Source organism: Mus musculus, chromosome 13 (genome assembly GCF_000001635.26).
Source record: "Mus musculus strain C57BL/6J chromosome 13, GRCm38.p6 C57BL/6J".
NCBI classification, from domain to species: domain Eukaryota; kingdom Metazoa; phylum Chordata; class Mammalia; order Rodentia; family Muridae; genus Mus; species Mus musculus.
Genome location: NC_000079.6, coordinates 34455478 through 34482434, shown reverse-complemented (window position 1 = coordinate 34482434; position 26957 = coordinate 34455478). Strand labels below are relative to the sequence as shown.

At 43.0% G+C, this 26957-nt stretch overlaps 1 long non-coding RNA gene across 1 annotated transcript; it reads left to right on the top strand.

The window, feature by feature from the left end:
• Nucleotides 1–253: 253 nt before the first annotated feature.
• Gm40908 lies at nucleotides 254–22878 on the top strand. Its single transcript, XR_873224.1, has 3 exons — nucleotides 254–454; nucleotides 14578–14693; nucleotides 22840–22878. It is a non-coding gene; the product is annotated as a predicted gene, 40908 (long non-coding RNA).
• Nucleotides 22879–26957: the final 4079 nt, after the last annotated feature.

The window sequence follows — 26957 nt, the reverse complement described above, 5'->3', positions numbered from 1 at the left end:
CAAGCCAGTACATTCGTCTTCTCCCTGGTCTCTGCTTTAGTTTCTGCCTCCAGGTACCTTCTCGTGTACCTGCCCTGACTTCCCTCAATGATGGCTAACATGGAAGTATGAGATAAAATAAAACCTTTTCTCCCATGCTTTTGGTCATGATGTTTTATTGAAGCAACAAGAATACAGACAAGTATGTGTGTGTGTGTGTGTGCATGTGTGAGTACATATGTATATGTGTATGCATGTGTACATATGTGTGTGCATGTGTATGTGCATGCATGTGTATGAATGTGTGCATATGTGTTCATGTGTGTGTACTGTAATTAAAGTTATGTAAATCTTAGAGCTTACTTCTGAAAATTTCCACTTATGGCTTCCAGACCTCAGTTGACTACTGGAGAAGAAAGTGAAAGGGCACATGGAGGGGACACGTCCATGACAGTCTTCTGTTATCGATGCCTTGGTAAGTAAACTCCATGTGGGAATAAACATGAAAGGGCAAGGACCTGTGCTTACTCAGGTGGGTTTGGTTGGATATACCCACACAGCTCTTCCCTTACAGGCTCAGGGTGTGAGGATCTGTCTGTCTGCCACACCCTTCCCAAATAAGAACCACAAGCCCTGAATTAACTTGTCATAACGGCTGTGTTTCTTTTGTGTTGAATTTAAAATCCTACACCATTTCTACAACTGCTACATTTTGGAAAGTGGCGTGAGCTAAAGGCTTTTCCAAGCACCATGTGGATGCAGCGCAGCGTAATTGTAGCCTTTATGTGAGCACGGGCGTTGCCAGTTCCTTTCAAACTTGCATCGTATTGATTGCTCACCAAAGCACTCGCAGGCTGAGAAAGCATCTTCAGCATCCTTCAGACAGGGGTGGGAAAGACATCCGAGGGCGTGCAGCCATTAATTGGTAGGAGACAAAGTCATAGTCTTGGGCTTGCTGTCTAATTGGTTTCCTCTAAATAATGGTGCTTCCTTGGAGACTGATATTTTAGTTTAATGATGCAGTAAGATAAAAATATATTTTGTCATTGTATAAATAAGGGAGATGAATATGATGTAAATGATAAGATTTAACAGCTGTTTCATTGAGAGTGGTGTGTGTGTGTGGTATGGTGTGTGTGTGGTGTGGTATGGTATGTGGTGTATGTGTATGTGTGTGTAAGTGGTGTGTGTATAGATGGTGGCTTTTGTGTGTGTGTGTGTAGTGTATGGTCTATGTGTTTATTGTATTTTTTGTGTAGTGGTATGTATGGTGAGTGGTATGTGTGTGTGTGATATGTGGTGTATGTGTATTTGAGTAAATGTGGTATGTTCATATGGTGTGTGTGTGTATGTGTGATGCGCATGTAGAGGTCAAAAACCACTGTTTTTCTTTTCTTTTCAATTTTATTTTTTTAACCACGTTTTTTTCTCAACCATTCTCCAACTTATTTTTTGAGACAGGGGCTTTCACTGAACAAACAGCTCCTGGATTCAGCTCAGCTAGCTGGCCATGAAGCCGCAGCGATCCTCTGGTATCTGCCTCCCCAGTGCTAAGATAGGCTTACACCACCATTTTAACCATCCATATTTTAATGTGGGATCTGGGAACTGGACTCAGGTCCTTTCGCTCACACAGGCAGCATTTTACAGAGCAAGCCATCTTCCCAACAACAGCTCATTTATTTTAAAATCTTTAAATGCCACCCCCCCAAGCAGTGGTTCAAAGATCTTCCATAAATTTTAAGTACTCTCAACAACTTCAGAACAAAAGTTAGACTCTGGAGTGGTGGAGACAAATTTTCCACTGGGCAGGCCGAAGGTGATTCCTGGCACATCAGCGGGGACTGTGCTTCCTCCATGGCTAAGCTCCAAGGGCTTCCGCTCTGTCATCCTGTCACCCTTCTGTTCTTTGGATTTTATTCCTGACAAAGTTCATCTTCATGAGGTTCAGGAAGTACCACAAAATGCACAGATGTTAAAGAAAAATGCTAGCCAAAACTCTGCCATGGAAAATAGAACCCAACTTAGGAGCAGAAATATCTGTGCAGTCGTACCTTATCTACCCAGTTCTCTCAGTTTATAAGTGCCTTGCAGGGTTTTCCTTAAACAATACAAGATGAGGAGGGATCAAAACCAAGAAAATAAACCAAGCCTACAAACCAGGGGGTGTCATCTGAAGGAAAGCCAGCAGGCTGTGTAAAGGTAGCAGGTGGTTGAAAAGCAAATGAGGGTCTGATAAAAGATGGATTAGCTGGGTTGAATCCCTAGAAAGCTGGAGACACACAGTAGAAGTCAAATCTATTACAGAGACCATAAGGAATATTCTCCAAATGAAATCAGTGCTGTGGTGGATAAAACGTCTGCCTGCAAGGAACAAATAACTAGTATTTACTTAAGTAGTAAAGGTATTTAATAATTATTTCACGTCACATCCAGTTTGGTGCACAGACTTAGAAGTGCCACCCTTACCATCGCCATCCTTTCTGAGCAGGACTTTGATGTTCCTGCTTGTTTCTCCATATTGCAAAATGACTGCCTCTTCTCTTCTCTTCCCATCCCCTCTTTGTCCTTCTCTGTCCCCTCTCTTTCTCTGCCTCTACACCCTCCTTAACTCACCTTCCCATGCTCCCAAATAAACTCTATTCTATACTAGGCATGCTGTATGGCTGGAACCTCGGGGGGTGAGGGTGATGGGGAGGAGTGATGCCTCAACATGGGCCCACTGAGGAACCCCCTTCCACCGCACCATACCGTGTTCTACAAAACATACCCTTGGCTTTGCAAAACACATCGTAAGGACTCATCATTCCACATGAAATTCTATCACTAATTTCTTCTACTGTTCCTGTGATTAAATATGTTTGTGGACAGCCATTTTCAGATATGATTCCAGGAAGGAGAAGACTTAAAGCTGGGCTCTGGACAAGGGAGGAGGAGACTCTGACCCCCAGGGATTATACACAGCCCAAGCCCTCCCCTAGCTCCGCCCTCAGGTAGCTTCTGCTGCAGCTGATGGGAAACAGACTTGAAACAGTCCACAGCACGAGGCAGCGGTCTCCTTACTAGGTTTATTACTGGCACATGATAACTAGACATATACAGGGGGTGCTCTGTGCATTGAGAACCTTCTAAATCCTGCTAGCTGCTTACAATATATAGTGGGTTGGTGTGGACTATATTTGCCAGAATAAAGCCAGCATTGTCCAGCCTGAAGGGCTTTGGAGGAGTGCAGACTTGTGTGGATGCTTCTAGCTGTGCATGCCCTGCTGGGTGGCTCCACTCACAAGCTAAGTGGCTGTAGTGAAGGCCAGAAGCAAAAGAGACTGACAGTGTCCTGTGAGAATGCCTCTCCTCCACTCAGAGAGCACAGAGCTGAGGTAGTAGGACTAACACTAGCAGTGGTAAATTTGGCCTGGACCGCAACTCCTGGGATGAGGAGAGAAGGAGGGGCTGAGGAAGGTCCTGAGACCAAAGTTGGCTGCCTGATAGAGCCTCTGTCACTCACATGTATGCAGGCACACGGCCCTCAACATGGCTACTTTCCTCATCTCTGCTGCAGGGAGGTGCTAAGGAGAAGTGGGACTGAAGTCAGACCAGAAAGAAATGCACAGATTCCCCAGCCTGGGAGCCTTTGAGCCATTCAACCCTGCCACAGTATGCCCAAGATCCCAAGTCTCACACTCAAGTTGTAAAATAACAGTCTGCATAGAGCCTGTCAGTGGCCTCCCTCAGACTTTAAACTGTTTCTATCCCATTTACACTATCTACTACAGAATGGAGGTGGCTTTCAGAATGGGAGAGTCCATATATGTTCAGTATAGAGTCTATTAAAAACAATAAGAGCCTGGTGTGGTGGTGCATCCTTGGGATCCAACAACAGGGAGAATGGACAGTTGGAAGCCAGTTGGGATAGACATAGTAAGAGCATGTTTCAGATTCAGCTCTTGGCTCTAAAAAGCCTAACTTCCCATTGGCTGGCTTCCATGTTGGAGAAGATTAAATTGGAGGTGGGAGTAGGTGGCATTAGATTGCTGTTGGGACATTCCTGAGAAACATAAGCTTGCAGGCGTCCCTGGAACACTCCAATACATTACTGTTAAACTGAGGGGAGCTCCCATGTTTTTGGGGGGTGGGAGGCTTCGGTTGCACTTCTGTCCCCTAGAGGCTCTTGGTGGCTGTTTGGTTACATCTATGAGGTAGAGACTTCTTCCATTTTTATGCTCTCTTCCCAGGGGTGATCATCAGGATTTGATACCTGGATGTGCTTTTACGACCTCTGAGAGTCACTCAGCTTAGTTTGGACTGTGTTCCCACCCTGTAGAAGAGCTCGCCTAAGCCTGGGCTGAGTCCTGAAGGCCTTATTTATGTATGGTCGTCTCTCACAAGTCTCTCATAAGCAGGGAGCATTCCCTTCCCATACTTTCTGCCCAAACATTCTCTGACCCACAGGGCTCAGCACTCACCTGCCTTCCCAGGTATTTGTGTGTTGGGAACCTGCAAGAGCCCTACTATCTGTGCCCTGACTTGTTGGTGGAGGAATTTCACATCAGAGATGCTTGGATGCTCCCCTCTCCTGCTCATAGTGTAGACATCTGCTCTCTGGACTAGGGGACCTTCCAGTGTGAGATCTGGGGCATTCATACCAAATAGCTACACGGTGGGCTGTGGAGTTGGTGTGGGTGGGGCAAAGAAGAGAACTGGGCTTGGGCTGTGAAATCCTGGAGTCATCTCCTTTCCTTGAGTCCAACAACAAGGGCTGTTTGCTGAAAGAGAAGCAGCTGTTTATTAAGCTCTGACTGTATACCACATGTGCTACTAAGCATATTTGCATTTCCCTAACTTGAAAACACCAACTCTAGCTTTGAAGGGTGGTTGGGAGAGCAAAGGATTCTAATGACTTTTTATTGCCTACTATTTCCAGTGCTAAGCCATAACCTTTGACACCATTCTTCATCCCAGACCTTCACTTCCATGCTTATAGTCCCAATGCCCTTTGTACCTCATCCTGACTTGAAGACCAAATGGATCTCTGGGCAGTCACAGCAGAAAACCAAAATGGAATCTCTATTTATCATGCATCCAACAATCAACTTGACATAAAGCATAGGCCTGAAACTCTGTAAGACAATTTAGAAATGCTTCAAGATAATGGCATAGACAGTGAATCTTGGGTGACTCCAAAGGACAGAACACAAAATCTTGACAAATGTGATTATGTCAAGCTACAAGCTGCATAGTGAAAGAAGTAATGAACAAAACAGACAACTACAGAATGAGAGAAAATATTTACTAAATACTCATCTGTTAAAGGATTAGTATACAAAATATATACCTCAAAAATACAAATAAAAAGCTTCCAGGCAATCCGATCTTTTTTTTTTTTTCCATTTTTTATTAGGTATTTAACTCATTTACATTTCCAATGCTATACCAAAAGTCCCCCATATCCACCCACCCCCACTCCCCTGCCCACCCACTCCCCCTTTTTGGCCCTGGTGTTCCCCTGTACTGGGGCATATAAAGTTTGCAAGTCCAATGGGCCTCTCTTTCCAGTGATGGCCGACTAGGCCATCTTTTGATATATATGCAGCTAGAGTCAAGAGCTCCGGGGTACTGGTTAGTTCATAATGTTGTTCCACCTATAGGGTTGCAGATCCCTTTAGCTCCTTGGCTACTTTCTCTAGCTCCTCCATTGGGAGCCCTATGATCCATCCATTAGCTGACTGTGAGCATCCACTTCTGTGTTTGCTAGGCCCCGACATAGTCTCACAAGAGACAGCTACATCTGGGTCCTTTCAATAAAATCTTGCTAGTGTATGCAATGGTGTCAGCGTTTGGATGCTGATTATGGGGTGGATCCCTGGATATGGCAGTCTCTACATGGTCCATCCTTTCATCTCAGCTCCAAACTTTGTCTCTGTAACTCCTTCCATGGGTGTTTTGTTCCCAAATCTAAGGAGGGGCATAGTGTCCACACTTCAGTCTTCATTCTTCTTGAGTTTCATGTGTTTAGCAAATTATATCTTATATCTTGGGTATCCTAGGTTTGGGGCTAATATCCACTTATCAGTGAATACATATTGTGTGAGTTTCTTTGTGAATGTGTTACCTCACTCAGGATGATGCCCTCCAGGTCCATCCATTTGGCTAGGAATTTCATAAATTCATTCTTTTTAATAGCTGAGTAGTACTCCATTGTGTAGATGTACCACATTTTCTGTATCCATTCCTCTGTTGAGGGGCATCTAGGTTCTTTCCAGCTTCTGGTTATTATAAATAAGGCTGCTATGAACATAGTGGAGCATGTGTCCTTCTTACCTGTTGGGGCATCTTCTGGATATATGCCCAGGAGAGGTATTGCTGGATCCTCCGGTAGTACTATGTCCAGTTTTCTGAGGAACCGCCAGACTGATTTCCAGAGTGGTTGTACAAGCCTGCACTCCCACCAACAATGGAGGAGTGTTCCTCTTTCTCCACATCCACGCCAGCATCTGCTGTCACCTGAATTTTTGATCTTAGCCATTCTGACTGGTGTGAGGTGGAATCTCAGGGTTGTTTTGATTTGCATTTCCCTGATGATTAAAGATGTTGAACATTTTTTCAAGTGCTTCTCTGCCATTCGGTATTCCTCAGGTGAGAATTCTTTGTTCAGTTCTGAGCCCCATTTTTTAATGGGGTTATTTGATTTTCTGAAGTCCACCTTCTTGAGTTCTTTATATATGTTGGATATTAGTCCCCTATCTGATTTAGGATAGGTAAAGATCCTTTCCCAATCTGTTGGTGGTCTTTTTGTCTTATTGACGGTGTCTTTTGCCTTGCAGAAACTTTGGAGTTTCATTAGGTCCCATTTGTCAATTCTCGATCTTACAGCACAAGCCATTGCTGTTCTGTTCAGGAATTTTTCCCCTGTGCCCATATCTTCAAGGCTTTTCCCCACTTTCTCCTCTATAAGTTTCAGTGTCTCTGGTTTTATGTGAAGTTCCTTGATCCACTTAGATTTGACCTTAGTACAAGGAGATAAGTATGGATCGATTCACATTCTTCTACACGATAACAACCAGTTGTGCCAGCACCAATTGTTGAAAATGCTGTCTTTCTTCCACTGGATGGTTTTAGCTCCCTTGTCGAAGATCAAGTGACCATAGGTGTGTGGGTTCATTTCTGGGTCTTCAATTCTATTCCATTGGTCTACTTGTCTGTCTCTATACCAGTACCATGCAGTTTTTATCACAATTGCTCTGTAGTAAAGCTTTAGGTCTGGCATGGTGATTCCGCCAGAAGTTCTTTTATCCTTGAGAAGACTTTTTGCTATCCTAGGTTTTTTGTTATTCCAGACAAATTTGCAAATTGCTCCTTCCAGTTCGTTGAAGAATTGAGTTGGAGTTTTGATGGGGATTGCATTGAATCTGTAGATTGCTTTTGGCAAGATAGCCATTTTTACAATGTTGATCCTGCCAATCCATGAGCATGGGAGATCTTTCCATCTTCTGAGATCTTCCTTAATTTCTTTCTTCAGAGATTTGAAGTTTTTATCATACAGATCTTTCACTTCCTTAGTTAGAGTCACGCCAAGATATTTTATATTATTTGTGACTATTGAGAAGGGTGTTGTTTCCCTAATTTCTTTCTCAGCCTGTTTATTCTTTGTATAGAGAAAGGCCATTGACTTGTTTGAGTTTATTTTATATCCAGCTACTTCACCGAAGCTGTTTATCAGGTTTAGGAGTTCTCTGGTAGAATTTTTAGGGTCACTTATATATACTATCATATCATCTGCAAAAAGTGATATTTTGACTTCCTCTTTTCCAATTTGTATCCCCTTGATCTCCTTTTGTTGTCGAATTGCTCTGGCTAATACTTCAAGTACTATGTTGAAAAGGTAGGGAGAAAGTGGGCAGCCTTGTCTAGTCCCTGATTTGAGTGGGATTGCTTCCAGCTTCTCTCCATTTACTTTGATGTTGGCTACTGGTTTGCTGTAGATTGCTTTTATCATGTTTAGGTATGGGCCTTGAATTCCTGATCTTTCCAAAACTTTTATCATAAATGGGTGTTGGATCTTGTCAAATGCTTTTTCTGCATCTAACGAGATGATCATGTGGTTTTTGTCTTTGAGTTTGTTTATATAATGGATTACATTGATGGATTTTCGTATATTAAACCATCCCTGCATCCCTGGAATAAAACCTACTTGGTCAGGATGGATGATTGCTTTAATGTGTTCTTGGATTCGGTTAGCGAGAATTTTATTGAGGATTTTTGCATCGATATTCATAAGAGAAATTGGTCTGAAGTTCTCTATCTTTGTTGGATCTTTCTGTGGTTTAGGTATCAGAGTAGTAGTGGCTTCATAAAATGAGTTGGGTAGAGTACCTTCTACTTCTATTTTGTGAAATAGTTTGTGCAGAATTGGAATTAGATCTTCTTTGAAGGTCTGATAGAACTCTGCACTAAACCCATCTGGTCCTGGGCTTTTTTTGGTTGGGAGACTATTAATAACTGCTTCTATTTCTTTAGGTGATATGGGACTGTTTAGATGGTCAACTTGATCCTGATTCAACTTTGGTACCTGGTATCTGTCCAGAAATTTGTCCATTTCGTCCAGGTTTTCCAGTTTTGTTGAGTATAGCCTTTTGTAGAAGGATCTGATGGTGTTTTGGATTTCTTCAGGATCTGTTGTTATGTCTCCCTTTTCATTTCTGATTTTGTTAATTAGGATTTTGTCCCTGTGCCCTTTAGTGAGTCTAGCTAAGGGTTTATCTATCTTGTTGATTTTCTCAAAGAACCAACTCCTCGTTTGGTTAATTCTTTGAATAGTTCTTCTTGTTTCCACTTGGTTGATTTCACCCCTGAGTTTGATTATTTCCTGCCGTCTACTCCTCTTGGGTGAATTTGCTTCCTTTTTTTCTAGGGCTTTTAGATGTGTTGTCAAGCTGCTAGTATGTGCTGTCTCCCGTTTCTTCTTGGAGGCACTCAGAGCTATGAGTTTCCCTCTTAGAAATGCTTTCATTGTGTCCCATAGGTTTGGGTACGTTGTGGCTTCATTTTCATTAAACTCTAAAAAGTCTTTAATTTCTTTCTTTATTCCTTCCTTGACCAAGGTATCATTGAGAAGAGTGTTATTCAGTTTCCACGTGAATGTTGGCTTTCCATTATTTATGTTGTTATTGAAGATCAGCCATGGTGGTCTGATAGGATACATGGGACAATTTCAATATTTTTGTATCTATTGAGGCCTGTTTTGTGACCAATTATATGGTCAATTTTGGAGAAGGTCCCGTGAGGTGCTGAGAAGAAGGTATATCCTTTTGTTTTAGGATAAAATGTTCTGTAGATATCTGTCAGGTCCATTTGTTTCATAACTTCTGTTAGTTTCACTGTGTCCCTGTTTAGTTTCTGTTTCCACGATCTGTCCTTTGAAGAAAGTGGTGTGTTGAAGTCTCCCACTATTATTGTGTGAGGTGCAATGTATGCTTTGAGCTTTACTAAAGTGTCTCTAATGAATGTGGCTGCCCTTGCATTTGGTGCGTAGATATTCAGAATTGAGAGTTCCTCTTGGAGGATTTTACCTTTGATGAGTATGAAGTGTCCCTCCTTGTCTTTTTTGATAACTTTGGGTTGGAAGTCGATTTTATCCGATATTAAAATGGCTACTCCAGCTTGTTTCTTCAGTCCATTTGCTTGGAAAATTGTTTTCCAGCCTTTCACTCTGAGGTAGTGTCTGTCTTTTTCCCTGAGATGGGTTTCCTGTAAGCAGCAGAATGTTGGGTCCTGTTTGTGTAGCCAGTCTGTTAGTCTATGTCTTTTTATTGGGGAATTGAGTCCATTGATATTAAGAGATATTAAGGAAAAGTAATTGTTGCTCCCTTTTATTTTTGTTGTTAGAGTTGGCATTCTGTTCTTGTGGCTGTCTTCTTTTTGGTTTGTTGAATGATTACTTTCTTGGTTGTTCTAGGGCGTGATTTCCGTCCTTGTATTGCTTCTTTTCTGTTATTATCCTTTGAAGGGCTGGATTCGTGGAAAGATATTGTGTGAATTTGGTTTTGTCGTGGAATACTTTGGTTTCTCCATCTATGGTAATTGAGAGTTTGGCCGGGTATAGTAGCCTGGGCTGGCATTTGTGTTCTCTTAGTGTCTGTATAACATCTGTCCAGGCTCTTCTGGCTTTCATAGTCTCTGGTGAAAAGTCTGGTGTAATTCTGATAGGCCTTCCTTTATATGTTACTTGACCTTTCTCCCTTACTGCTTTTAATATTCTATCTTTATTTAGTGCATTTGTTGTTCTGATTATTATGTGTTGGGAGGAATTTCTTTTCTGGTCCAGTCTATTTGGAGTTCTGTAGGCTTCTTGTATGATCATGGGCATCTCTTTTTTTATGTTTGGGAAGTTTTCTTCTATTATTTTGTTGAAGATATTAGCTGGCCCTTTAAGTTGAAAATCTTCATTCTCATCAATTCCTATTATCCGTAGGTTTGGTCTTCTCATTGTGTCCTGGATTACCTGGATGTTTTGAGTTAGGATCCTTTTGCATTTTGTATTTTCTTTGACTGTTGTGTCGATGTTCTCTATGGAATCTTCTGCACCTGAGATTCTCTCTTCCATTTCTTGTATTCTGTTGCTGATGCTCGCATCTATGGTTCCAGATCTCTTTCCTAGGGTTTCTATCTCCAGCGTTGCCTCGCTTTGGGTTTTCTTTATTGTGTCTACTTCCCCTTTTAGTTCTAGTATGGTTTTGTTCATGTCCATCACCTGTTTGGATGTGTTTTCCTGTTTTTCTTTAATGATTTCTACCTGTTTGGCTGTGTTTTCCTGCTTTTCTTTAAGGGCCTGTAACTCTTTAGCAGTGCTCTCCTGTAATTCTTTAAGTGACTTATGAAAGTCCTTCTTGATGTCCTCTATCATCATCATGAGAAATGTTTTTAAATCTGGGTCTAGATTTTCGGTTGTGTTGGGGTGCCCAGGACTAGGTGGGGTGGGAGTGCTGCGTTCTGATGATGGTGAGTGGTCTTGATTTCTGTTAGTAGGATTCTTACGTTTGCCTTTCGCCATCTGGTAATCTCTGAAGCTAGCTGTTTTAGTTGTCACTGTTAAGAGCTTGTTCTTCAGGTGACTCTGTTAGCCTCTATGAGCAGACCTGGAGGGTAGCACTCTCCTTAGTTTCAGTGGGCAGAGTATTCTCTGCAGGCAAGCTCTCTTCTTGCAAGGCAGGTACCCAGATATCTGGTGTTCGAACCAGACTCCTGGCAGAAGTTGTGTTCCACTCACTAGAGGTCTTAGGATCACGTGTGGAATCCTGTGTGGGCCCTTGCGGGTGTCAGGCGACTCAGCTGGCAAGGTAGCCGGGGGCTCGAGTGGAGCGAAAGGGGTTTGTGCCCCAGATCAAGCCCGGGTAGCCTGCTTCCCTATGTACCGCAGTCTCAAGTTCCCCGCGATTGGATTGGGGCAGGCGCTGTGTTCCACTCACCAGAGGTCTTAGGGTCCCGTGGGGAGTCCCGTGTGGGCCCTTGCGGGTGTTGGGCAAGACTCTGCTGGCAAGGTAGCCCGGGGCTCGAGTCTTGAGTCGAGCGGAAGGGCGGCAATCCGATCTTAAGATGAACAAATTATCAGTACAGATACTTCTCAAAAAAGACGTAAGCAGCTTGCTAGACAGTGTTGGCTCACACCTTCAATTCCAGCAGCACTCAGGAGACAGAGGCAGGTGGATAGCTGTGAGTCTAAAGCCAGTCTGGTGTACAAAGTAAGTTCCAGGACAGCCAAGGCTACTCAGAAACCCAGTCTCCACAAACCAAACCAAACCAAACCAAACCAAAGAAATATAAACAGCCAAGGGACACATGCTAAAGCGCTTTGTGCTGCCCTCATTTGGTGTAGATTGGAACTACAAGAAGACACCTCTTAGCCCAACTAGACCCATTACTACCAAAACTTTTTAAAAATTAAGATAATGATGAAAATGAGGGCAAGTAAGGCCTTCCATCCACTGTTGGTGACAACATGAACTTGTACAGCCACAATGGAGAGCAGCATGGAGACTCCTTAAAATCTAAAACTAGAACAACCATAGGATCCAGCTATCCTAGTCTTTGGTGTATATGGAAAGGGTGTGAAATTGATATGACAGAAGAGATATGAGCATAGCCAGTTATACAGCAAGGCTATTCATGTGTGAAAGCAGCCTTGTGCTCAAAACAGAAGTATGAATGAATGTAGTACACACGCATGTGCACACACTGGCACATGCACTCACACACATACGTACATTCATAACAGAATGCTACTAAGACATGAAGAAAAGTAAAACTCATTTATAGCAAAATGGATAGAATTGGAGGATATTATGTTGAAGAAAATGAGCCAAAAACACAGAAAGATACTACATCCTATGTAGAAACAAAGAAAAGTTGACCTGAAAGTAAATTATCGATTTTGGAGAAGGGTGAATGGAATCAGTGCATGTGTGGAATGTAGACCTCAGTGAGCCTCGTTAATATGCACAACTAATGTAAGTGAATCAAAAGTAACAGACAATGATTATAAGCAGAGAGAAGTCAGCTGAGAGACTGCGCGAAGGTCTCAGCTCTTCTCTGCTTGCTTTTGTAGCTACAGTTTCAGAAGCAATCTGAATTCCTGAGGCTGTCCCCAGCCATGTCCTTTGGGACAAGAGACCAGATGGCTTGGCTAGCACCCAGCACTGAGGCTCTGAAGGAGACAGGGATGCTTCAGGGAGGCTCTGCAGCTCCTCCATCCCTGCCAGCCCTCATCCCAAGGCTGGAGTTAGGGACCTTCATTATGGCAATTTCTTCCAGCCAAGCTGAGTGCATCCCTGCAGGCATTAAAGCCACGTCGTGTATTGTAAACACAATCGAGCTAGGAGAACAAATAGGTTTTTTACGAAAAAAAAAAATTATACGAGTATATTTTATTTTAAAGAAATTCAAAATATAAAAAGCTGAATTTATAATAATGCCTTGTGAAGCAATATCTTGACTCTTTGAACATTCCTCACTGCAGAATTCCTCCTGGCTTAAAGCCTGCCAGAGGGATCACTAGAAAGAAAGACTTCATTTATTCTAGTGGAGTTTAAACAGTTCCGTGTAACAGTGGAATTTCTCTGGGAGAATGTCCTAGGGCTCACCTTACCTAGTTCCCAGCATCTACTTGAAAAATAACAAATAGAACGGAAACACCAAAACTCCAGCGCACCTCTGTCTGTTCCCTATGTACAAGGGTATGTTTGGTGAAAGAGTTCTATGACCGCAGTAATTTTCACAACGTATGGACCAATCTGTGGTCCACAGCTTTTTACTACATGTCAAGGCACCTGACATAAAGATCTGCAAGACTGATTTTGGCTCATGGTTACTTGGCTCTGTTGTTTGGAGGACTGTGGTGAGGATCGGTGTCCAGAGTGCAGCTTCTCATCTCGTGGTGGCCTGGAAGCACAGACAAGGGCAGAGACAGAGTTCCAATATCCTCTTCTAGGGTACACATCAATTGACATAACTTTTTCCCAGCTGGCCAACCTGCAAATGGTTTTACTTCATGCTAGTAGCACTACTGGCTGCAGCCTAGACCTTTAGTATGTGTTCCCTATAAGAACACTCCAGATACAAAGTGTAGCACAATCTGCCATGGTCTGCCTCACAGATGAGAGGTCGGAGATGCATGAGATAGTCCTTATAGCTAGCCATTTCCTTTAAATTGAAATGTTCTATCCGGGTGGAGGCCCTATATGCTTGGGAAGTAAACAAGATTCACAAGCCTCAGAAATTTCCTCAAACAAGATGCACTAGGCTCCCCCGCAGGGTTATTCAGGCTGTACCATTGCTGGGGAGAGGAGACTCTCCAGCCAAGTGACTTGTGAGTCTTGGCAGGGAGCCACCTGGTTTAGTTTTGTGAGTTCTCACCATGCTGGGGTGGGCTTTGGGATAATGCAGCTGCCTTTGACACACTCATGCTCCTTTGTGTGACCCCAGTTCACTAGGCTAGACCTGGCTGGGATCATTTCTTTAGTCTGACCTCTGTATTCTCTCTGGGTTGGGTAGACGATTGTTCAAGTCTCCTGAGGAAATGCTTTACAACAGACCTGATCAGAACCATAAAGAGAATCCACATGCCTCACTTCCTGTCTTTCCACTATTAAAGGCTGGATTGGACCAGACATGCTATCCACATGTGTGGAGATATCCCACTGAGCCTCATTAATATTTATACTTAATGTAACTGAATCAAAAATAAGAGAAAATTATTCCAAGCAGAGAAATGCTGGCCATCTGCATGTCTGGAGAGGCCATAGAGGTAAATTAAGTGCATACACATTTTTTTAAAAAATCAGCAACTTACCCATCAGAATAAAAGACAGGATCATTAAAAGCACAACACAGATTCACGAACATGCCATTTTGGAATGGAAGTTTAAAAGCTCAAAAGGTATTATTTTTTAAAGATTTATTTAATTCAGATTTTAAAGATTCATCTATGTATTTACTTGTGTGTATAGATACATGTGTGTATATGCATGTGTGCACATCTGTGCAGAGAGGCAAAAGAAGTCATTGAATGGCCTCTTCTAACACTTACCATTCTTTCCTTTGAACCAGGGCCTCTCTCTCTGAACCCAAGGATCAGCTAGGAAGCCATCAAACTCCAGTATTCCTCCTGTCCCCTCCCTCTTGAGCTGGGGATAAAGATGTGTGCCAGTTGTCCAACTTCTTATGTGAGTACTGAGATCCAAATCCCTGTCCTTGTGGTTGTGTAGCAAACATCAGTGAGCCATCTCTCCACTCCCACATTTATTTATTTATTTATTTATTTATTTATTTATCTATCTATCTATTTTGGTTTTTCGAGACAGGGTTTCTCTGTATAGCCCTGGCTGTCCTGGAACTCACTTTGTAGACCAGGCTGTCCTCGAACTCAGAAATCCACCTGCCTCTGCCTCCCAAGTGCTGGGATTAAAGATGTGCACCACCACTGCCCGTGCCACTCCCACATTTAATAGTTTTACATATATATACAATTAAGAACAGGAATCCATATGCATGTACTTTAATAATTGATGGAGACATGTTGAAATTCAGACAAAGCATTTGTGGATAAGAACTTCAAAGATTCCACTTGGTTTTTTGTTTCGTTTTGTTTGCTTGTTTCTGATAGGTATTTTAGTCATTTTACCTCTCCTGGTAGTATTTGTGTACTTAATTTGTTTAAAAGGTTATTTTGACAATTAAGAATAGGAAGATAAATAACAAATTGTCTCCTGGCCAAATTATAAAAAATTCAGAACTAGTAGAATTTTACTGTTCACACCAAAAGTGGAAAAGAGGAAGCATCTTCTTCGATACCTCTCTCTCTCTCTCTCTCTCTCTCTCTCTCTCTCTCTCTCTCTCTCTCTCACACACACACACACACACACACACACACACACACACACACACACACGCACGCACGCACGCACGCACATCTTGATTCTCTCAATGTTCGTCTATCAATATCATCTTGTTTTTTTTTGATTTCCTATGACCCTGCTAAAGGAGCATCATGAAAGTCCACGAGTGAGTGATCTTTCTTTAAGATTCCTTAGGGTCAGATTGGGCTAGGGACACACCAATCTTAGGGATAAAGTACTTGCTTTGCCATGCCAAGGGCAACTGGGCAACCCTACCTGCAGGGATCAGAGTGGTGGATCAGGAATTATCCCAAAGAAAGAAGCAAGGACTGAAACACTCACAGGATTTCAGACAAGCTCATTGTGGCATTCCCTGGAGGATGGTAGAGACACATTCTTATGCCTGGATCAAAGGATGGTATTGCCTCTATGTTAGGAGCTGAGGTAGGAAAAAAAAAAAGACGTGAAAAAAAAATCTGATATTCTAACTCTATCTCAGGAGTATCTCTCTGGATGAAAATTAAGCTCCAAACCAGGGATCAGTAAAGAAGGGATTTCCATCACTGTCCAACCTCCGTTTGAACTTCTTTTGGGCAACCCTCACAGTCCCTGTTTCAAGCATTACCAGATGTCTCTAAAGAATTCCCTGCACTATTGAACTAAAGATCATTTTTCTAACAGTGTGTAACCCACCAAATAGCTCTATGGAATTTTCTGGCACTGAGGGAAATTTTTTAAGCATATATTTCAAGTTAGACACAGCAGGGGTAGAGCTACATGACCCTGTTTGTCACCTGTGGTGACATTAATGATCATGGTAATTGGAATTTGACAGAACAGCTCCTGCTTTCCATGGCCCCTGTGGGCTCTATATCACATGTAAAGTCACCTTCCACATTGCTGTTAATGGTGTTGACATGTGTGCCTCTGTGAGCTGTGGATAATTCAGGAGAAAGCAGCTGTGTTCTCTGGACAGCCAGAGAACATGCACCCCTCACAACACTCCTCATGGCTAACTTCCCACTCAGCAGGGGTGGGGCCAGAGAGCTGGTGACTGTGTATGTCAACATCAGATCAGGTTGAGGTTTAACCTAGTGGTAGGGTTCTTGGCTAGCAGTCACAGGGCTCTGGGTCCTAGCCCCAGAACCACAAGAAATCCACACTGAATGTACAAAGATATCCTTCCCCTACACACACACACACACACACACACACACACACACACACACACACACACACACACAAACATTGGCCACCATGTCTTCCCTCTCCAGCACAGGATAAGGTTCTAGGAAGACAGTCACTGCCGTTATACAGCTCCAGGCTCCAAGAGAGACAGAGGGAAAGAAATTCAGACTACCAGGTGTCAGTTGGTTTTAATTTACATTTTTGGCCTGTAATTCCACCTTTAGCCTTCGCCCTCTTCTCGTGTTCGCCAAAACCACAGGAACATTTCTGCTCTATGTTCTGGCACCTAACCCTTATCTCTGACTTACAAAGACTCACCAGCAATTCTTCTCCAGAAAGACCTGAGACTCGGGGATATTCAGCAACAGCCTGTCCCAGACAGACAGATACACATACACACACACACACACACACACACACACACACACACACACAGAGGCATGAGCATACACATGTATGCACACACACACAAATACACACACACAAACACACACACACAAACACACACACACACGCACACCACAGCCTTTCCAAACCCCATACCTTGTGCTACCTGTTTCATTTGTCCCAGTACTTCTTGTTCCTGTTTCTTGTCTGCCTAACTCTTGGCTGAGGAGGGAGGCTCAACATTCTTTTTATTTATACATCACATGCCTAGAATTACACTTGCCAATAAATAAATAAATACATAAATACATAAATACATAAATAAATGTTGCTCATGATATTTACGCCATTAATTTCAGACACATCTACATTTTAAAAAAATAAAATGCTCAGATATTCGCATAGAGAAACCTCAATATCCAATTTTCTTATTTACAGCTTATCAAAAGGCTCTATTTAGGATGCAAAGAGAAGCAAAAGGAAGTGGGGAAGGCGGTCCTTCTAGAAGGACATTGAAGAGCTTCCCCTCTGTGCTAATGAAAAGTTGAGACTACTCTATGGGGCCAGCTCTCATTTTTCAAAGCAAAGATCTCCTTCCATGCTATCAAGGGCTTGAGACCCCCTTCTGACTTTTGGAGCTGCCCTAGAGCTCCAGTTGCCATGTATTAAACATCATTTGGTCTTCAAAAGTGACACAATGACATCTCTTGGGGCAAGACATCTAACATAGTTGGGGGATTTGTATGTATTGAATAGGACTGCTGCCTTGGGCATGGGTTCCTGGTCAGTAGTGCTTTCTCAGAGGCAACATGCCCACTGATGTAGTGGACAAACTGTCCTCAGAGAAGGGCCTTCCAAAACCCAGCCCTGGTGTCCATTTGTTAAAAACGAAATGATTCTGTGAAATAAGTCAGGCACATAAAGACAAGAATGTTCCCAGCTACATGTGGAATCTGACAGATGAACATCAAGAAAATAGAATGGGACAGCGGTGCGTAAGACTTGGTAAGGGTATTGGAAGGAAGGAAAGAGCATAGACACAAGGAGATCACCTGAGTGGAGGGTAAGGTCCAGCCCACTAGAACTCAGTTGCAACAGTGGTTGACAATAATTAACTTGAGTATTTCAAAACAACCGGCAGCCAGAGATGTGACTGAATGTGTAAGGGAGGTTCATGGCTAAGACTGATGATCAGAGTTCCAACCAAGGGTGGAGAGAGAGAGAGAGAGAGAGAGAAAGAGAGAGAGAGACAGAGACAGAGACAGGGACAAAGAGACAGAGAGACAGACAGAGACAGAGAGACAGAGAGACAGACAGAGACAGACAGAGGGGGAAAGATGGAGAGACAAGGAGAGATAGAGATGACTTTAATCACTTGTCCACTGACATTTTTTACTGTGCATTTTGTGAATGTGATAGAGATGGGAAGCTCTAGTGTATGTGTGGAGGTCAGAGGGTAAAGTGTAGGAGTCAGTTCTCTCCTTCCTCCCTGTGGGTCCTGGTGATCCACCTCAAGTCCTCGGGCTCCAGGCAGACACCTTTACCTGCTGGACTGTCTCACAGGATTTTGAGTGCTCCCAACACAAAGAAATAATGAAATGTCTGCAGTTGGAACAGTTATCTAAAACCCCATCTGTCTCATGTTCCCAATCATCTCCCAGCAAGCTGGGGAGTATGGCTGCCCTGTGTCCTGTGTCCTGCTCCCAAGTAGCTGTCAAGGGTTTTGATGGAACCTTTTAGAGCAGAGAGAAACATAGAGAAAACTCGTGTCTTTGTAATTTGCTCTCTCTCTCTCTCTCTCTCTCTCTCTCTCTCTCTCTCTCTCTCTCTCTCTCTCCCTCTCTCTCTCTCTCCTGTCTGCCAGAAAATCCTCTTTGCTTTCATGGCCAGAGGGCAGGGATCGAAAGAAAGACACCCAAGGCCTTGTTGCTGATGCTCCTTAAACCTTCTGCAATTGTTCTCCACCCAGGCTATTAGGGAGGTTGGATGCATGTGACTGAAGCTCCCAGCAACCTCATGAGTGGTCTGTTCTGTGGTCAAGGAGGTTACAAAAACATCACATCATGAATGCAGGGTTGTGACAAGGACTGCTTCCAAAGCTCCTGCTATCTCTGCTTTATCTAGACACAGGGAGGAGGGCTCTACCTTGAGAACAAGCAAATTCTTCCAGAAGGCATTACTCTGTGAGTGGCAGTCTTTTTCAGGCAGCTGGTAGACTTTCTGTGGCCCAGAACGGATCTTTGTGTTCTGAATTCTGGGGTGACCAGCTTCAACTCTTGGTCACAGACAGTGGGGGCCTCCCTGCCAGGCTGGCTGCTTATGCAGTTATTTAAAACAGAGCAGCTGCAATAGAGTCACCACTTGGAAACTGTCCAAATTCAGACCTAGCAGGTCAGAAACTCCAGCAAGTCCTGCAGGGGATTCTCATGCACACTAATGGCTGGGGAAACATACTGACATAGTCTGGCAACTAGAACAAAAACTGAGCTTGGAGGGTCGGGTACCTCCCACTCTACACTGTGCTGACTTCCTGATTACTAGCATTTGTGGATGGAGGGCTAGCCAGGGCAGGCCAAAGTCCCCAGGGAATGGTCAACACAGAGTATTGGACAAACACCAATGCTGCAGACTTGAGATGGGTCAAGGTAAGCCATGTGATAGAGATCAAAGGGCAATGACCCCTTGGGGACTGTGAGTAGAGCTGCAGAGCAACCTGAGCCACCTGTGGCTTGGGCAGGACACAGTGTCTCTGACACTGTTGGTCCTCAGCCAGGACAGATAGAAAAATGCCAGAATTTCATGGCAGACAAGCATGCCTGCATCTTTCTGTGTTTTCCTCATCTGGAAATGGAAAAGTCTCGCTGTGCCCTGTCCACTGCAGTGGTTTGTGGGAAGTAAGGGCAGAGGAGTGAAAGCTGCCAGAATTCCTCAAGTTGGAATAGCAGGTTGACAGCAGGGAGGCCATTTCAGCAGACATCTGTGTGCAGGGTAGTGGCGTCCATGACAGTTGCCATGCGATGAAACATACAGAGCCAAGAATGGCATGCTAGGACTGTGTTTGTTGCATAGCACGGTGCAGAGAGAACTGGCTGACTCAGCAAATACTGCATCTTAGGCTACAAGACACTGTCTGAAACAACATGACACTGACCAGACTGTTCTGGCACAGACCAGAGGAGCAAAGGACAAGGACAATCTAGAAGGCAGTGCCCAGTGGGAGTTGTTATAGCTCCACGACCTCGTGTGTGACAGGGTGACCCATTAGAGTGATAGCAACAAGATTCAGGTACAAGAAGGGAGTAGTTTAGGCTTCTCAAAATTCACATTCTCCTGCCTCAGCTCAAGAGAAAATAACAGAACAATCTAACAGGGCCTAGTGCTCCTCTTTCTCTCAGAATCCCCTGCGTTAAATTGGCTCCTATTCCTCAAGAATTCAGCTCAAGATGGGTGGGGGGATCAAAAGCCTAACGGTCAGATTCCAGGTTAGCCTAGCTTCAGCTATCAGTTTCCCTCATTCTTCCTGGTAATCAAGGCACTCATATGCCCTGTGTGACTGACAGAACTTAGGTCAAATGAGCATCCCTTTGGTAGCTCACTTACTTGCTCTTTGCATACCTGGTGTGTATTGTACTGGATATTGCGGGGGTGGGGGGCACTGATGAGCTAAACAGACACATTCTCACCCTTGGGGATGGGAGTCGTCAGCAGAGGCACATAGATGTCAATCACACAGGTCAGTCCATCTTCCTAAGAATGCTGTTGCTTGGTGTTACCTCCATGACAGATCTTACTTCCAGAGCCCATCAGATTTAAATTGATTGCCTTCCACCCATTATTGTGTGACCGTGGGAGTTCCTTCCAAATCCATTTTCTTTCTTTCTTTCTTTCTTTCTTTCTTTCTTTCTTTCTTTCTTTCTTTCTTTCTTTCTTTCTTTCTTTCTTTCTGGTTTTTTTTTTTTTTTGGTCCCCTGTAAAATGCAGTTGTACATATAATACTTGACTTCACAGATCATGAGGAATTAACACCCTGTGCTGGACTGCGGGAACCCTCACATTCAGCACATTGCTGTGTTCTAGGCACTGTTGTAAGCTCTTTAGGTATACTTCCCGCTTGATTCTCATGGCAGCATAGTGGTAAAGGGACTCAAACCCTTTCAGCCTCGTAGATGAGGAAACTGGGGTGTGGTCAGATAGCATGAATGGACACGGCTGTCTGTTCTGCTCTCTGCGCCTATGCACTGATCACAACCCTCCTGTGCCACTCCCATTGTGACTCCCAGGACTCTGATTCTGTTTATCTTACAGAATCAGAGAGCTCTTCAGAATGGCTCCAGAATCCTGCCGGCTGGCCACAGACTGATTCACTCCCCTCAGGTAGCCAGCAGCCCAGATATCACTGGACTTTCAGGAATGTGCTCTCCCACTGTGGAGATAAGCTCCCTGAGGACAGGTGACCTTTGTTAAGCAACCATGGCACTTATTTCCTACATACTGTCACAGAAGTGGCTCTGGTCTCCTGATCCAGAGGCAGCAGCCACTTCTTGGCAGCCTCAGGGAATTAATTGTTTTAGTTCTGAGCAACAACCACAGGAGGTTAGGAGGTCAGGAAGAAGCACCTTTTAGAAGACTATTTTCGGCTAACATCCTCTTAACAATGAGTACATACCATATGTGTTCTTTTGTGACTTTTACCTCACTCAGGATGATATTTTCTAGTTCCATCCATTTGCCTAAGAATTTTATGAATTCATTGTTTTTAATAGCTGAGTCGTATACCATTGTGTAAATGTACCACATTTTATGTATTCATTCCTCTGTTGAAGGACATCTGGGTTCTTTCCAGCTTCTGGCTACTATAAATAAGGTTGCTATGAACATAGTGGAGTGTGTGTCCTTGTTATATGTTGGAGCACCTTTTGGGTATATGCCCTGGAGTGGTATACTTGTGTCCTCAGGTAATACTATGTCCAATTTTCTGAGGAACTGCCGAACTGATTTCCAGAGTGGTTGTAACAGCTTGCAATCCCACCAACCTTTCTCCACATCCTCACCAGCATCTGCTGTCACCTGCGTTTTTGGTATTAGCCATTCTGACTGGTGTGAGGTGGAATCTCAGGGTTGTTTTGATTTGCATTTCCTATGACTAAGGATGGTGAACATTTCTTTAGGTGCTTTTCAGCCATTTGGTATTCCTCAGTTGAGAATCCTTTGTTTAGCTCTGTACCTCATTTTTAATAGGGTTATTTGGTTCTCTGGAGTCTAACTTCTTGAGTTCTTTGTATATATTCGATATTGGCCTTCTATCAGATGTAGGGTTGGTAAAGATCTTTTCCAAAACTATTGGTTGCCATTTTGTCCTATTGACAGTGTCTTTTGCCTTATAAAAGCTTTGCAATTTTATGAGGTCCCATTTGTCGATTCTTGATCTGAGAGCACAAACCATTGGTATTCTGTTTAGGAAATTTTCCCCTGTGCCCATGTGTTCGAGGCTCTTCCCCACTTTCACTTCTATTAGTTTCAGTGTATCAGGATTCATGTGGAGGTCCTTGATCTACTTGGACTGGAGCTTTGTGCAAGGAGATAAGAATGGATCAATTTGCATTCTTCTATATGCTGACCACCAGTTGAAGGAACACTATTTCTTGAAAATGCTATCTTTTTTTCCACTAGATGGTTTTAGCTCCTTTGTCAAAGATCAAGGGAGCATAGGTGTGTGGATTCATTTCTGGGTCTTCAGTTCTATTCCGTTTACCTACCTGCCTGTGTCTGTTCCAATACCATGCAGTTTTTATCACAACTGCTCTGTAGTACAGCTTGAGGTCAAGGGATGGTGATTCCCCCAGCAGTTCTTTTATTGTTGAGAATAGTTTTTGCTATCCTGGGTTTTTTGTTATTCCAGATCACGTGACGCTCAAGGAGAAGGAAGATCAAAGTGTGAGTGCTTTGGTTCTTCTTAGAAGGAGGAACAAAATACTCATGGGAGGAAATTTGGAGACAAAGTGTGGAGCAGAGACTGAAGGAAAGGCCATCCAGAGACTACCCCACCTGGGGCTCCATCCCATGTACAGATATCAAACTCAGACACATTGTGGATGCCAAGAAGTGCTTGCTGACAGGAGCCTGATATAGCTGTCTCCTGAGAGGCTCTTCAGAGCCTGGCAAATACAGAGGTGGATGCTTGCAGCCAACCATTGGACTGAGCATGAGGTCTCCAATGGAGGAGTTAGAGAAAGGACTGAAGGAGCTGAAGGGATTTGCAACCCATAGGAAGAACAACAATATCAACCAACCAGACCCCCGCCCCCAGAGTTCCCAGGAACTAAGCCACCAACCCAAAGAGAATACATGGAGGGACCCATGGCTCCAGCTGCATCTGTAGCAGAGGATATCGTTATTGGACACCAATGAGAGGAGAGGCCCTTGGTCCTTGGAAGGCTCCATGCCCCAATGTAGGGGAATGTCAAGGTGGGGAGGTAGAAGTGGGTAGGCAGGTTGGTGGGGGCACACCATCATAGAAGCAAGGGGAAGGAGGATGGGATAGGGGGTTTCTAGAGGGGAAACCAGAAAAGGGGATAACATTTAAAATGTAAATAAATAAAATATCCAATAAAAAATCTTAAATAAAATAAAAAAGAAAGAAAACTGTTTTAGACATGGTACTGGTCTTTTGATGTTACTGGTGCTATTTCCCAGAGGTGCACACAGACCTAGGCTCTACAGTATACAGTATTCTCTATATGCATGGACACTGCATACATAGTCACAATTCAACCATCCACCAGCTATATAGTTCCAATTGCCAAGTTAGAGTGGAAATGGTGTTACATGCCTGTGTTTTTCAGTCTGTCAGACATGTAGACAGAGGATTCTCTTATCATTGATATAGTATAACAACTCTTCATACAGTACTTACATTATTTTAGGAAAATAAGTCATATAAAGATGAGTTAAAGTATTCAGAAGGATGTGTGTGGGCCATAAGAAAATGCTTCACATTTTCCTTTAAAATTTTTCATTTATATATTTATCAGTGTGTGTGTGTGTGTGTGCGTGAGCATCCTTGGACTTAGAGAGGAGGATGTTGGGCATCCTGCTGTATTGATCCTTGATTAATTTCCTTGATATGAGGTCTCTCACTGAACTTGAAGCTTGCCTGCTCCTGGAATCCAACTGTGTCCACTCCTAAAACTGATGTTATAGGCATTCACAGCCACACACAGAGTTTGCAGTTATTGTGTTGTTTTTGCTTTGCATGGGTCCTGGGTGTTTGATTGTTTAATAGCACGTGCTATTACCTACCTAGCCATCGCTTCAGCTAACCTTTTCCTATAAGAGACTTGATAACCCATGAATTTTGGTAGCTACTGTGGATCTTGAAGCCAATGCCTCCAGGATACTGAGAAATGAGTACAGATACTTTTGATTTTATGAGGATGATGGGACAAAGTGATTGGAGTATCCCATGGACAATAAACACATCAAATAATGAAGGAACAAAAGTTAAGAGGTAATGAAGCCATCTCAACATGGTGGAAACCATCCGATCAGAGTTGAGCTGGTCATTACCATTCTGGGATTGACAGAGCTGATTGGAATATTCACCCTGTTGCTTTTTTTAAAAAAATCTGTTTCTTTAGATTTATTCTAACATACCTAGAATTGACCCAAAATCTCCTGTATAAGTGAAATCCTGGTGACAATTGCTTTTATTAATTTTATTTATTTTTTTTTGTTATACTACTTCAACCTACCAATATCAAGCTTATAAGCATGGATTGGGCTTTTGCTAAATAGCAGCCTAATAATTTACTTAGTGAAAATAACTCAATTAAGATGTGCTAAAGATTTGGAAAATATTTCTTAGAAGGAGACATACACATAGCCAATAGGCATATAAAAATGATCACTATTACCAATCATCAAAATGGCACAAATCAGAACTCATGGGGGGGGGGCAGCTATTATAAAACCAACAAGTAACCACACCCACAAGGATGTGAGAAGGAGGGACCCTTATTCACAGTTAACAGGGATGTCAATTAGCGAGGCTATTATGGGGAACACAACAGGAGGTCCTAGAAACAGTGAAATTACCACACATCCAGCAATCCCACCAGGGTGCATGCGCCCAAAGGAGGAGGAGACAGGGGAAAGTAGTGAGGAGGGACTAGGATGGAGTTAGTCGATGACACCATGTTATTGACAGGAAGGGTAAATTCTGGTGATCTGTGCCACAAGAAGGGCAAGCATGCTTAGCAACAATACTTTTATATCTCAAAATAGAAGATGGGAATGGAACGTGTTCACCAAAGTAAATGATCAAAATTATTAATTAACCTCCATCCATACCCATATACCCACAAATCAAAACATCACATTGCACCTCACAAATATTTGCAAATTTTTACAAACACCAAGTAAAATATTAAAAGAATTTATGCTACACTTGTTCTTTAAGCATATTCTGTGTACAGTTGCCGTCTCTAAAACATTAAATAATAAGATCTCATTTACCAAACTCTCCTTTACAAAAAGACTTCTGGTCATTTCTCATACAGAGTTTTAATAAACTCTATAACTCAGTGCCATTTGTTCTTGAAGCAAGATTTATAATTTCATAGACTATGATGGATAATACACTGGTTAAAACACTCAGACATAACTCATATGCTACAGACCTCAAGAACTCATTCCCTTAGTCTTGGGTCCTTCTCACTCTGAAATATGAAGGCATGTAGAAAAAAAACCCTCATGAAGGGCATATTATAAACACACAATAAATGGTAGCTGTCATTATTTTTACTTCAATTTTATTTCTCTGTAAGTTAGAAATAAGTGGGGGAAAGGATAGGGAATTTTCCTCAGACCAAGCACACCCCCAAAGCTCTGCATTTTGTGGCTATGTAGGACTCATGGAGAACAAAGAAATCAAGAAAATACACTAACATTTCACCAGAGTCTAATCCTTGACTAAATGCTGTTGGACTTGGAGGTATCCATGTCCCTGCAAAGCCCAACTTTAGTTTCCTCAGAATAAGATGCTGCAAACAGCTCACTTGAGATGTATTTCGAGTAATGTGGATTGTAAAACTAACAAAAAAAGCAAAGTCCTTTTAAAAAGTAAGTATGCATCCCTCTGGACTGCAGACTTATATGTCACAGGGTAACACTTTTTATGACAGCTTTGGAAGAGTCACAGCTGTTTTCTGCTCTGTGCACTGCTCTAACAGAGACCCACAGACCAGCTGCTTTATAAGGAACAGAGATTTCTTTCTTGTAGTTCTGGTGGCCGGATCTGGTGAGGGGCTTCTTATCAGTCATGACGTGGTAGAGGCCATCACATGAAGTACAGCAAGAGAGGTCAAAGTTGAAACCTAATGCTCCTTTATAGATAGCATTGACCAATTCCTCAGGGTGGAACTTTCAGGGCTTTATATTGCCTTACTTAGGGTTTCTGTTCCTGGGATGAAGCACCAAGACCAAACAACTTAGGGAAGAAAGGGTTTATTTGGCTTACACTTCTATGTCACAGTCAATCACTGAAGGAATTAAGGACCAGAGCTCAAACAGGACAGAAACCTGGAGGCAGGAGCTGATGTAAGAGGCCATGGAGGGGCACTGCTTACTGGCTTGCTCTGCATGGCTTGCTCAGCTTGCTTTCTTACAGAATCCAGGACCACCTGCCCAGGGATAGCACTGTTCCCCATCAATCACTAATTAAGAAAATTCCCTCTAGCTGGATCTCATGGAGGTGTTTTCTCAATTGAGGTTCCATCCTTTCAGAAAGCTCTGGCTGTGTCATTAACAACCAGCATGGTTACCCTCTGTATTTAGTTACTTTTCTCGTAGCTGTGACGAAATATCTGACACAGCCGTGGAAGGAAGGAAGGAAGGAAGGAAGGAAGGAAGGAAGGAAGGAAGGGATTATTTGGCTCAGAGTTTGGGGTTACAGTCCATCCTAGGGTACAGTCCATCACAGCAGGGGAGTTATCAGGACTGGAGCTTGTATTTGCCACC